Source organism: Phyllobates terribilis, unplaced genomic scaffold (assembly GCF_046119375.1).
Source record: "Phyllobates terribilis strain yellow unplaced genomic scaffold, ASM4611937v1 Scaffold_1__5_contigs__length_1240528914, whole genome shotgun sequence".
Taxonomy (NCBI): Eukaryota; Metazoa; Chordata; class Amphibia; order Anura; family Dendrobatidae; genus Phyllobates; species Phyllobates terribilis.
In genome coordinates, this window is record NW_027362761.1 from 275,868,694 (window position 1) to 275,881,500 (window position 12,807).

At 42.4% G+C, this 12,807-nt stretch overlaps 1 protein-coding gene across 2 annotated transcripts in view; it reads left to right on the plus strand.

Annotated features, from left to right (window-relative positions):
* The window catches only part of KIAA1671 (KIAA1671 ortholog), a 215,116-nt gene that overhangs the window by 133,086 nt on the left and 69,223 nt on the right, over nt 1-12,807 (plus strand). The window lies entirely within an intron of this gene.

A 12,807-nucleotide genomic window follows, 5' to 3' on the forward strand; every position in this document is an offset into this window, starting at 1 on the left:
ATTGTTGTCAAAAAGGCTCCAGGGCGCCCAAGAAAGACCAGCAAGCGCCAGGACCGTATCTTAAAACTGTTTCAGCTGCGGGATCGGACTACCAGCAGTGCCGAGCTTGCTCAGGAATGGCAGTAGGCTGGTGTGAGTGCTTCTGCACGCACTGTGAGGCGGAGACTCTTTGAGCAAGGGCTGGTTTCAAGGAGGGCAGCAAAGAAGCCACTTCTCTCCAGAAAAAACATCAGGGACCGACTGATATTCTGCAAAAGGTACAGGGAGTGGACTGCTGAGGACTGGGGCAAAGTCATTTTCTCTGATGAATCCCCTTTTCGATTGTTTGGGACATCTGGAAAACAGCTTATTCGGAGAAGAAGAGGTGAGCGCTACCACCAGTCTTGTCTCATGCCAACTGTAAAGCATCCTGAAACCATTCATGTGTGGGGTTGCTTCTCAGCCATGGGAATCGGCTTACTCACAGTCTTGCCTAAAAACACAGCCATGAATAAAGAATGGTACCAGAATGTCCTCCAAGAGCAACTTCTCCCAACCGTCCAAGATCAGTTTGGCGCCCAACAATGCCTTTTCCAGCATGATGGAGCACCTTGCCATAAAGCAAAGGTGATAACTAAATGGCTCATGGAACAAAACATAGAGATTTTGGGTCCATGGCCTGGAAACTCCCCAGATCTTAATCCCATTGAGAACTTGTGGTCAATCATCAAGAGACGGGTGGACAAACAAAAACCAACAAATTCTGGCAAAATGCAAGCATTGATTATGCAAGAATGGACTGCTATCAGTCAGGATTTGGTCCAAAAGTTGATTGAGAGCATGCCAGGGAGAATTACAGAGGTCTTGAAGAGGAAGGGGCAACACTGCAAATATTGACTTGCTGCATTAACTCATTCTCACTGTCAATATAACCTATTGGTACTCATAATATGATTGCAATTATATTTCTGTATGTGATATAAACATCAGACAAACACTAATAAAAACCAGAGGCCAGCAGATCATGTGAAAATATAATTTTGGTGTCATTCTCAAAACTTTTGGCCATGACTGTATATATATATATATATATATATATATAATGTGTGGATTTTTTTCATCCAGAAAAAAATTTAGGGTAACTTGAAAACTTGGTGTATTTGTTGCATAAATTTCTGTGTCTGTCCCATTCATCTGAAGAGTATGTGCAGATATCTATGTATGTGGTGCAGAAACAGACACATTCATATAAACGAGTCCTTAGTAGTGTTGAGCATTCCGATACTGAAATATCGGGTATCAACCGATATTCGCGGTATCGGAGTTCCGATACTTTTAGAATATCGAATACTGGAATCGGAAGTTCCCATAATGCCTGCGCTTTGCAGTGTCTCTGAAGGATGACAAGATGGATGGTAGCGCTCAGCTTACTGTACTTGTCATTTAGTGTTAAAGGATTTATTTAAAAAAAATAATAGTGTTTTCATGCACCGTCTCTTTAAAAAAGCCGGCTGGCAATTCAGCAGCGACATACACCGGTACCCGACAATTTAGAACAGAAAGAATAGAGCTTCACACATAGATTAGATAGATAGATAGAAACATGTCAGTCACATATATAAGAAGTACAGTGACAGTGTTGCTTACTGTACTTGTCATTTAGTGTTAAAGGATTTATTTAAAAAAAATAATAGTGTTTTCTTGCACCGTCTCTTTAAAAAAAGCCGGCCGGCAATTCAGCATCGGTATCCGACAATTTAGAATAGAAAGAATAGAGCATCACACATACATTAGATACATAGAAACATGTTAGTAACATATATAATAAGTACAGTGATAGTGTTGATTACTGTACTTGTCATTTAGTGTTAAAATAAAGGATTTATTAAAAAAAAAATTGGCGTGGGGTTCCCCGTAATTTTAGTCTCTAGCGGAGGTTAAGCAGACGGCTGGGGCAGATGTTTGAAGCCTGGGAAGGGGGTAATACCCACGGAGCTTCCCAGGCTACTAATATCAGCCCCCAGCTGAATACCTAGCCTTTACTAGCTATTAAAATGGGGGACCCCCCAAAAAATGACGTGGGGTCCCCCCTATTTTAATAGCTAGCAAAGGCTAGGCAGACAGCTGGGGGCTGATATTAATAGCCCAGGAAGGGTGCCATGAATATTGTCCCCCTCCCAGGCTAGAAACACCAGCCGCCCCAGAAGTGGCGCATCCATAGGATGCGCCAATTCTGGCACTTAGCCTCACTCTTCCCACTGCCCTGTAGCGGTGGCAGTGGGGTAATAGGGCTGGGGTTGATGTCAGCTTATAATGTCAGCTGACATCAAGCCCAGGTTAGTAATGGAGAGGCGTCTATAAGACACCCCCATTACTAACCCCATAGTCAAAGTAAAAAAAAAACACAAACACCCAGAATAAAGTCCTTTAATTGAAATAAACACACAATTCTTTATTGTTCTAAATTAAACCATATTTACCGTCACGCCCATTCCTGCTGAAGACAACGATCTCCTGCAATAAAAGTAAAATAATAAAGCAACATCATCCTTACCCTTCCATGGTTCCCAGGACTGCTCCAGCTCTGCTACATTCACATGACAGGCTGGATCGCAGCCGAAAGCTGCCATCCAGCTTGCCATGCCGCAGACACTGAGAAGCGCAGGCATGCTTGCGCTCCTCAGTGTCTCGCTGTGACGGCATAAAGATGAGCCGAGGTCATGTCCAATGAACTCGGCTCACCTCATGCACGTCACTGACAGCTGCCCCCAACCACCAGCTGCCTATTTGTACCTGGCCGGACACAACAATATAGGGAAGCCCTTTTTTTTTTAAATTATTTCAAGAATTTCATGAAATAATTAAAAAAAAAAAAATACGTGGGGCTTCGTCCTATTTTTGTGTCCAGCCAGGTACATCTAGGCAGCTGGGGGCTGGAATCCGCAGCGCAGGGAGGCCCAAGCTTTCTGGGCCCCCCCCGCTGCAAATTGCAGTCCGCAGCCACCCCAGAAAATGGCGCGTTCATAGAAGCGCCATCTTCTGGCGCTGTACCCAACTCATCCAGGGCCCTGGTGCGGTGGCTCACTGGGTAATAAAGGGGTTATGGCCAGCTTGGCATTATCAGCTGGCCCTAAGCCCAAAATTCATGGGGTCACGCCAATATTAGACATGACCGCCATGAATTTCTAGTAAAGTATTTGAAAAAACACAACACCCAGAATAAAGTCCTTTAATTGAAATAAACACACAAATTTTTAATGTTCTAAATTAAACCATACTTACCATCACGCCCATTCCAGCTGAAGCCAATGTCTTCTGCAATAAAAGTAAAATAATAAAGCAACATCATCCTTACCTTTCCATGGTTCCCACGACAGCATCAGCTCTGCTACATTGACATGACAGGCTGGATCGCAGCCGAAAGCTGCCATCCAGCTTGCCATGCAGCAGACACTGAGAAGCGCAGGCATGCTTGCGCTCCTCAGTGTCTGGCTGTGACGGCATCCAGATGAGCCGAGGTCATGTCCAATGAACTTGGCTCACCTCTTGCACGTCACTGACGGCGTGGTAAAATTCTCCCACGCTCAGCGCTTCAGCAGGAGAATTCTCCCACGCTGGGATGGCATTGAGATGACAGGCTGGATGGCAGCTGAGTGCTGCCATCCAGCATGCCATCCTTCATAGACACTGCCGAGCGCAGGCATGCTTGCGCTCTGCAGTGTCTCTGAAGGATGACAAGCTGGATGGCAGCACTCAGCTGTGATCCAGCCTGTCATCTCAATGCCATCCCAGCGTGGGAGAATTCTCCTGCTCAAGCGCTTAGCGCAGGAGAATTCTCCCACGCTGTCAGTGATGTGCATGAGGTGAGCTGAGTTCATTGGACATGACCTCGGCTCATCTTTATGCCGTCACAGCGAGACACTGAGGAGCACAAGCAGGCCTGCGCTTCTCATTGTCTGCGGCATGGCAAGCTGGATGGCAGCTTTCGGCTGCGATCCAGCCTGTCATGTGAATGTAGCAGAGCTGAAGCTGTCGTGGGAACCATGGATGATGTTGCTTTATTATTTTACTTTTATTGCAGAAGACATTGGCTTCAGCTGGAATGGGCGTGATGGTAAGTATGGTTTAATTTAGAACAATAAAGAATTGTGTGTTTATTTCAATTAAAGGACTTTATTCTGGGTGTTTGTGTTTTTTTTTCAACTTTGACTATGGGGTTAGTAATGGGGGTGTCTTATAGACTCCTCTCCATTACTAACCTGGGCTTAATGTCAGCTGGCATTATAAGCTGACATCAACCCCAGCCCTATTACCCCACTGCCACCGCTACAGGGCAGTGGGAAGAGCGAGGCTAAGTGCCAGAATTGGCGCATCCTATGGATGCGCCATTTCTGGGGCGGCTGACGGCTGGTGTTTCTAGCCTGGGAGGGGGCCAATATTCATGGCACCCTTCCTGGGCTATTAATATCAGCCCCCAGCTGTCTGCCTAGCCTTTGCTAGCTATTAAAATAGGGGGGACCCCACGTCATTTTTTGGGGGGTCCCCCATTTTAATAGCTAGTAAAGGCTAGGTATTCAGCTGGGGGCTGATATTAGTAACCTGGGAAGCTCCGTGGGTATTACCCCCTTCCCAGGCTTCAAACATCTGCCCCAGCCGTCTGCTTAACCTCCTCTAGAGATTAAACTTACGGGGAACCCACGCCAATTTTTTTTTTTTTAAATAAATCCTTTATTTTAACACTAAATGACATTTACAGTAATCAACACTATCACTGTACTACTTATATATGTGACTGACATGTTTCTATCTATCTAATCTATGTGTGATGCTCTATTCTTTCTGTTACAAATTGTCGGGTACCGGTTTATGCCGCTGATGAATTGCCGGCTTTTCATGTAATACATTCTACATTATTCTTAGTTGTTTTCCTTCATGTAGAATTAACCTACAAGGAAAGAAAGGGTTTATTTTTATTCCGATATTTGTGTCCCATTGACTTGCATTGGTTTCCGGTATCGGAATCGGCGATATCCGATATTTTTTGGGTATCGATCCGATCCGATATTTCCCGATATCAGAAGGTTTCGCTCAACACTAGTCCTTAGTCCTGGATTTTAGCTTCACTGTCCCCTAAATACCACTGGGCCACCTTTTGCAATAGGTGCTGTGGTATACACACATAATGTTGTGGTATATACACATTGCATTGCATTATCTTGCTTATGTATAAATGCAGTGTACTTATGTAGGCCTCCTTCTGGGCTCCATGTATGACACAGGATTTCTGTCGGATACTGAACAGGTAAATGTATCCATGTCTCCTCCACAGTAATCTACTAAAGATAAAATAATCCAAATATAGAGCTTTTATCATTAAACAATGAAGAGTGTGGGCGCACTCCCTCCTATGAACATAGTGCAGCTTCCCTGTGCTGAATGTAAATGAACAAACCCCTTCCATAGTGAGGAGGCGGCTCGGTACAGTACATACTGGCACTCTGGAAATGGCTTGCTGGTGAGGTAGTGCACTAAATTCCTTAAACTATTATTTTTCTGGCATAGTCTGGTTGATTTTATAACATGTTGTTGCCTGTGATAATCATAGCAGATGGTGGTGACAGAATCATTTTACACCTTGGGGTGAATTCAGGTAAGTGTGTTCAAACATGAAGCCAGGTACACTGTATGTATGTGTGTATTACATTTGTATTTTATACTGTATGGTATTTAAAGGGGTTGTCTACCACTCGGATAACCCCATCTGAATCCCTATGTTTCCCCCCAGTAAAATAATACCTGTACTCAACTCTGATTCCGGCCCCATACCAGCGAGGTCGGCACTGACTCTCCCGGGACATAACAATGTCACACGACCCCTGCTGCCCATCAGCCCCGGCTCCACTCTCCCCTCCTCAGGACAAATCAAGACATCTGCTGGAAGTGAGAGCAGCCGCAGCTCTCGCTTTCTCTGGATGTCAATTACATCTGTAACAGAGGAGAGTGAAGCCAGCGCAGATTGGCCACAGGGATCGCGTGACATTATGCTACGCGACCCTGGGAGAGCCAGGGCCGACACAGCTAGAACAGCACCAGCACCCGAGATGAGTATAGTTATTATTTTACTTGGAAGAGAAACACAGGTATTGAGATGGGGATGTCCGAGTAATGGACAACTCGTTTAATCTGTTGTTTTTTTTTTTTTAATTATAGATTACATATGTAGTCATGTGTTTTCTATAGTGGTGTCTGTAGGCCAGGGCAGGCAGTTCTTGAATGTAAAATATGATTCTCATATATTTCCACTGAATGTGTTTTTTTTATGATGTGTTTGTGTATCTTCATATATTTTTTTAAGGACCCAGTTATCTTTTATGGGAACAAATTTCCATAATACCCCCTCCAATTCCACTTGCTAGATATTCGAAAATACAGTTATGCTTTTAAAACATGCCTGTAAGCCATTGTTGTATTCATTAGATATTTTTAGATATATTTTATATGTATTTAGCATTTTTCAAACACAAAGCTAATCCAGAGATACAACACATTACTATGACATAACACACACTGCCATAGCACCTGTTTGACAATTACAATTTTTGCCTGATAAGTTAATTTTTGTCATGATTCTAGCTTTGATGGTCATTTAGAATAGGTTGCTTAAGATCATTTGTGTACAGAGATTAACTCTAGAGGCCATGGAAATTGGAAGGCACAGAAAGTTCTAGAATATTAATCCGCCCATGACAGAAATCTATTGTTACAAAAAAATATTCCAGTTAATTTTATAAGGGCAATAAAAGGTTGTGGTGCAGCAACAAGAATATATCTTTATACATTGGCAAATTCTGTGTGAGAAGTACAGGGTGGTAGTAGTGGCGAGAGACTGCAGCTGTTGTCTTTATTCGATTCGTCCTGGCTTGCCGGCAGCTCGAGGTACACTGAAGGACCTGCTGTCACATGACCATGACGTCAGCATAGGTCCTTCAGTCCACCGCGATCTGCCAGCGGGCCATCAGAAGGTAAGTATCATATTTCTTTTTTATTTTATTCTTCTTTTTTTTTTACATGTTCTATGGTAACCGGGTCCGGAGGAGAGTCTCCTCTCCCTCAGACCCGGGTACCATCCGCACATTGAAACGCTTGGATTCCGCATGTACAGATGCAGTGATGCGGATTCCATCCGTTTCAATGCAAGTCAATGGCGGCGAAAACGCAGCTCTTCTGCAAAATAATTGGTAGTGCTGTGTTTTTTTCCGCAATGATAATCCACAGCGGAAATTTCCGCAGCATGTGCACAGCACATGCGGATTATCATTGGAGAACATGGCAGACCTTCTACCAAGCGTTTTTTAAGCATTTCTGCAGTGTTTTTGCCCCTGCGGAAACGCTTAAAAAACGCATCGTGGGCACACAGCCTTACTGTGTATATTAATGCCTATAAAACAATACTAATATAGTCACCAAAATATAATAAAACCATACACTTGGTACGAACACTGTTTAGAGAGGGAGAAGCATGTGACAGCCCCTCTCACACCCTTACCTGTATAATAAGAGTTGTCTGAGATAAGATAAAGGTTCTCCCAGAAAGGGTATGTACAGATTAAATTTTTTCTGAGACTAAAAAATTATAAGTTTTTAAGAGGAAACCATTTCAGTAAAATCCTTCTTTGAGGAGTTTTTCGTTTCCTCAAATGGTTTTGAAGTGTTTGAGGATTTTTTTTTTTTGTATCTTTTTGATTGGACTTGATGGGAGCTTACATGGGGCGAGTTTATCGAACTTTCTTTTGAGGGCGCTATCCACAACTGTCCTCTTTAGGATGTCATCTTGCATATCCCGCTGACTGGGGTGGAGTTCTATTAAAGGCAGGAATCCGCCAGTGATGTGGTTTATTAGATATAAGAACTGTGTGTGGAAGAAATATTTATGTTTCTGTCTCACAGACCTTCATCACATATACCTGTTTAGCATAAAGAAGCACAACCCAGCATTCTGCGGAAATAGGGAGTGTAGTTGCGACATCCATCGGCAGAAGAAATATGCCAGCTCTCTCTCTGGGGTGGAGTTCTACTCGAATAGGGCGAGGCTACCTAACTTCTCTCTGGGGACGCTAACTTTAACCAACCTTTTTAGGACACTACTGAATATCTCCAACCAATTGAGGTGGAATTAATCTGTACTCTTTAGGATGTTTTCTCGTATATCACATGGATTGGGGTGGATTTTTATTGACCTATGAACTCAACTAGGACAGCAGATTACCATATACTCAAATAAAGCCAGGTTACTGAACGTCCACTTGAGGATGTTAACCCCAACCATCCTTTTAAAGACGATACTGCATATCTTCCACCTACTGTGGTGGAATTCAAGTGACCAAGAGTCTAAACTATTACATACATATACATTAATAGGACAAGGCTACCTTGTGTTCCTTTTTGAGGTCACTCATTGCAACTGTTTTTGTTAGAATGCTACTCCAATTATGAAACTGACTGTGGTGGGAATCAATTCATTTATGGTGCTAACTGGGACATAGGGTTGTTATACTTAAACTGGGCCATTAACCAAAGTCCATGCTTGACTTACTACACTGATTGGGGTGTAACTGAATGGATCCATGGTTCTAACTGGTATATAGGGCAGACAATACTCTCTTAAGGCAAGGTGATCAAACGTCCTTTTGAGGGTACTAATTTGAACTGTCCTCTTTAGGACAATAAATACCATCCATGCATCATATATTGCACCAATCTGAGTGGAATTATGAATATATAGTATTTATTGGGATATAAGGTACTGACCCAAATGCCCTTATACCTATGTTTTTTGTGCTAAACTCATTAGGGTGATACACTAAATGGTTATCTGGTCCTGATTTGGAGCTAGGGTTGATCGTACCCCATTAGGATGAAGTGACCAAACGTCTGCACCAAAAGCGTCTATACAACCATCCTTGTCAGGACGTGCAATACCAAATACCATCTGGTATACGCCACTCACTAATAGGGGTGGAACAGCTATGGTTTATATTAGGATATAGGGTTAATGGCACTCGTAATACGCGTGGTAACCAAACATCCTCCTGAAGGCACTAACTAGCCTCAACTGTCTTTTTTAGAGAGACCACCACTAAATAAATGCTAAAAAGAATTAATGTATGCTTAGCAGTTTAAAAATAACTTGCTTTGCTTATGTTCAGAATTTTGAGCTTCTTTTAACCTTTTCACGTTTTTCAACCGCTAAGCTGTTAAAAGTTGTGGCCTGACCATTCTCCAGCTGGCTTTCACTTAGAAACCACTCACAATTTTATATATGCAAGATTTAAAAACAAAAAAAAAGGGATCCAGGAGCAATTTGGGGATGAGTGATGCTTTTTCCAGCATGTTGGAACACCATATTATGAGGCAAAAGGAATAACGAAGCTTCTCGGTGAGCATACATTGAAATTTTGGGTCCATGGCCAGGAAAATCGAAATTGGGTGGACAAACAAAAGCACAGAAATTGTGGTCAACTCCAAGCACTTGAAGAGGTTGTCCACTACTTTATCATTGATGACCTATCCTAAGAATAGGTCATCAATGTCTGATCAGTTGGGATCCGACACCTAAGGATAAGTCATCAATGATAAAGTAGTGGACAACCTCTTTAATGGGGAATAATGGACGTCCATCAGTAAGGATTTGGCCCAGATGCTGATGTCCAGCTGCCCGGGTGAAGAACAGATGTCTTGAAAAATTGAGGGAATCACTCTAAATATTGAATCTTTACATAAACTTGATGTATGTGTCAATTAAAATATAAAAACTTATGAAATGCTCAATAATTTGTGCTTTAACCATAGACACATCTGAGTTAAAGATCTAAAACCACTGAAGCAGCAAACTGTGAAATCCACAAATCCTTTGAGGACTGTAGAGTCGCAGAATATATCCCGCATTGTTTTCCTGACCGTATACTGTGCTGTTATTACATTGTGACACACAGCCTGCTACTATAAATGTTTTAGATGTTTTATTTGTTATTCCATACATTGCTGTGTATTTGTGGCATTCTTTACGTTGCTCCAGGTAATGCACTTCCTTAAAATAGTCTTAAATGTTGTTTACCCTTTAATGTCTCTTACTAATACAGCCCTAAAAGGAGCAAATCTTTGGATCCTTTCTGTCAAAAAGGGTTGAGGTGTCACAATGTCACATGACCGTAATCATTCCCATAGTTCTTGCATCCCCAGCCTTCCTAGGCAGATGCTGTCCCCTGGTTGCTATGACAATGGCTGCCTGTAGCTTAAAGCGAGAAAAAAAAGCCCTGCCCAAATCGTTTTCCTTTGGCAGACCTCTGCGGCTGCCTCACCTAGCCCATTGTTTCTCTGCTGTGGATTATAGTAGAATAAGGAGGGAGCAGGCGGATGGAAGGCAGCAGTGACAACCTTTTCATCCTGCTTGCCACAATATTGGGAGAGGAAAGCAAAGGATTCAGCCATTCATTCTACTCGGCAGCTTCCAGGCAACGTTTAGGTTTCTTGGAAATGCTTGTAGAGAAGAGGAGGTCTGGGGGACTTTGATATAGGCGTGGAGGAAGTGTGTGCATTTCTTTTTTTTTTTTTGGCTCTTCGCCCTTAGGGTTTTTCTGTCCCCGCTGCATACCTCAGTTATGCAGCTCCTTTGCAAAGCGAAGACCTGATGTCATTCAGAAAAATCTCTTGGCAAAAGGAAAGAGTGTGCTTACAAGCACGGTCTTGAAGAGAGCGGAGCAGTCCCTTCCAGGCTGTACACTGACTAACACAGCCGTGGATTTACACAGAGACTTAAGCTGTTCTATTCACCGTCTGCTCACAGTTTGAAGAAGAGCCATGGTGTGTGCAAAGAAACCAGAGCTTATTATTTTTGCTTAATACTCCATTAAACCACCTAAAATGAAGAGGCTTCACTCTGTGTAATAACAGCTTACCAGACTGGAAAGAGGTAATGTACATGAGCAGCAGGGATTGGGAATCGAAGAGCTTCAGAGAGCGACGAGAGAATGGACAGCTGCTGCTATATGTGCGTATGCTGAATGTTTAGGAAATGGCAACTTACTCAAGTTTGTAAAGGTCAAAGTACCTTGTCTGAGCCAAGCCTTGTCAACGAAAATGAGGCCATAGGTTTTCATTTAAAGTCACTTCATTGGATTTATGAACTAGACTGCCTCTTATTCATCATTCTGTTTCTGCTTTTTTGGTAACTTTTATCCCCTGGATGAAAACAAGGATGGTAGGACCATAGACCCCTTTTTTTTGTGGTCTTGGTACTTGTTTTGGGCTCAAAATCTTTTTCTCTTGATTTTTTGTCTGGATTATGGAGTACCTGGGAGATAAGTTAACAGTGGCACATACACACATGAATCAGTGGATGGGCACCATGAGGAGGTCTCTGCACGAAGCCTTCAGTTTGGTCACGACTGCTGTAACCCACGAGAGAACTAGTGTGGAAGGTGGCAGTAGGAACCCTTTTAAACGTACATCGTCCTTCCGCCACTTTGCCTCCCGGAGCCGTGAATCCTTCCGTCGATTTTCCGTTAGGAGCCAGCAAAGGTTTTCTTCTCTGAGGAAAAGGCACGCTGTCCCAGAACAGGCCGACTCTGTAAGCGTCTCAATGTTTGTTTTTGTGGATTGATTTCATATGATTGAAAGCAATGATTTAATTTTGTCCTTAAAACATATATAGCCATAACCAACTTTAATGTCATATACATGCATGTATGCAAGTGTGCGTGTGTGTGTAATATATATACATACACATATACCCATACATATATGATAAATCAGATATATGAGCATGTAATTAGCATTGATAACACACAGTATATTCAAGCGAGTCTCTAATTTTATGTTTTTCTTATTTGCTGTGGATTGATCTCTAATTTTCCTGTATCATGGCTTTAACCAGCATTGATCTGTGTTTACAGCAGTAGTACCTGCTGCAGTGTAATGACGGTGGTGAATGGCTAATACTGCTGTAAGATGGGTTACCATTAAACCTTCTAGATCTAACATACACGCAGTATATATACAAGCGTGAACGCATAATTGTAGATGTGTGCTGAATTGTTAAATAGTCTCCTCTGCAGGAATGCTTATTGCCATCTAGAATATGCTGTACACAGATGATCAATACACCTCCCTTAGGTATTAGGTATTGTATCCCTTTTGCTGTATTAAATGTAAGTCTGTCATTGGGTAAGAGTCTATAATGTTTGAGACCGAGACTTGGAATAAATTTAGCTGGGGGAGGGGATGATTAAGCTGAGCCTTCTTATATAGGTAGAACATACCTTGGCATATTATTGTCAACACCTATGCCAGCTACTGCAGTAGGCCATACAGAAGCATTTTCTCCATCTGTTTTCCTTTCTTTCTCTTTTTTTTTTACTGCTGTATCACATTATTATATGATGTTACCCTTTATGGTGCCATTTTGTGCCAGCAGGCCAAAACATTTAATGATTGTATTCTATCCCTGAATCCAGGACTGTGCCTGCTAGGGAGTGAGATGATTATTGCTGTGATTTTTTTATATACCTTTTTATTACTTTTTAGTGTGCATTTCCAATAAAAATCTATCATCTATTATAATCCCAGCACTTTTTTTCCCCCAGGTCAGACCTAAGTAGTGTGTTTCTAACATGGCAGAAGCACATTTCGATCTAATAAGGTCCTGGATACAAGTCCATAAGGCACATACATAAATAAATGGTTAAGATTGCCACAATTGAGAACAACCCTGCTCTCGGGGAGCTGTATGCAAGCTCCACACACACATGGCTTGGTGGAAAGTGTGTTATC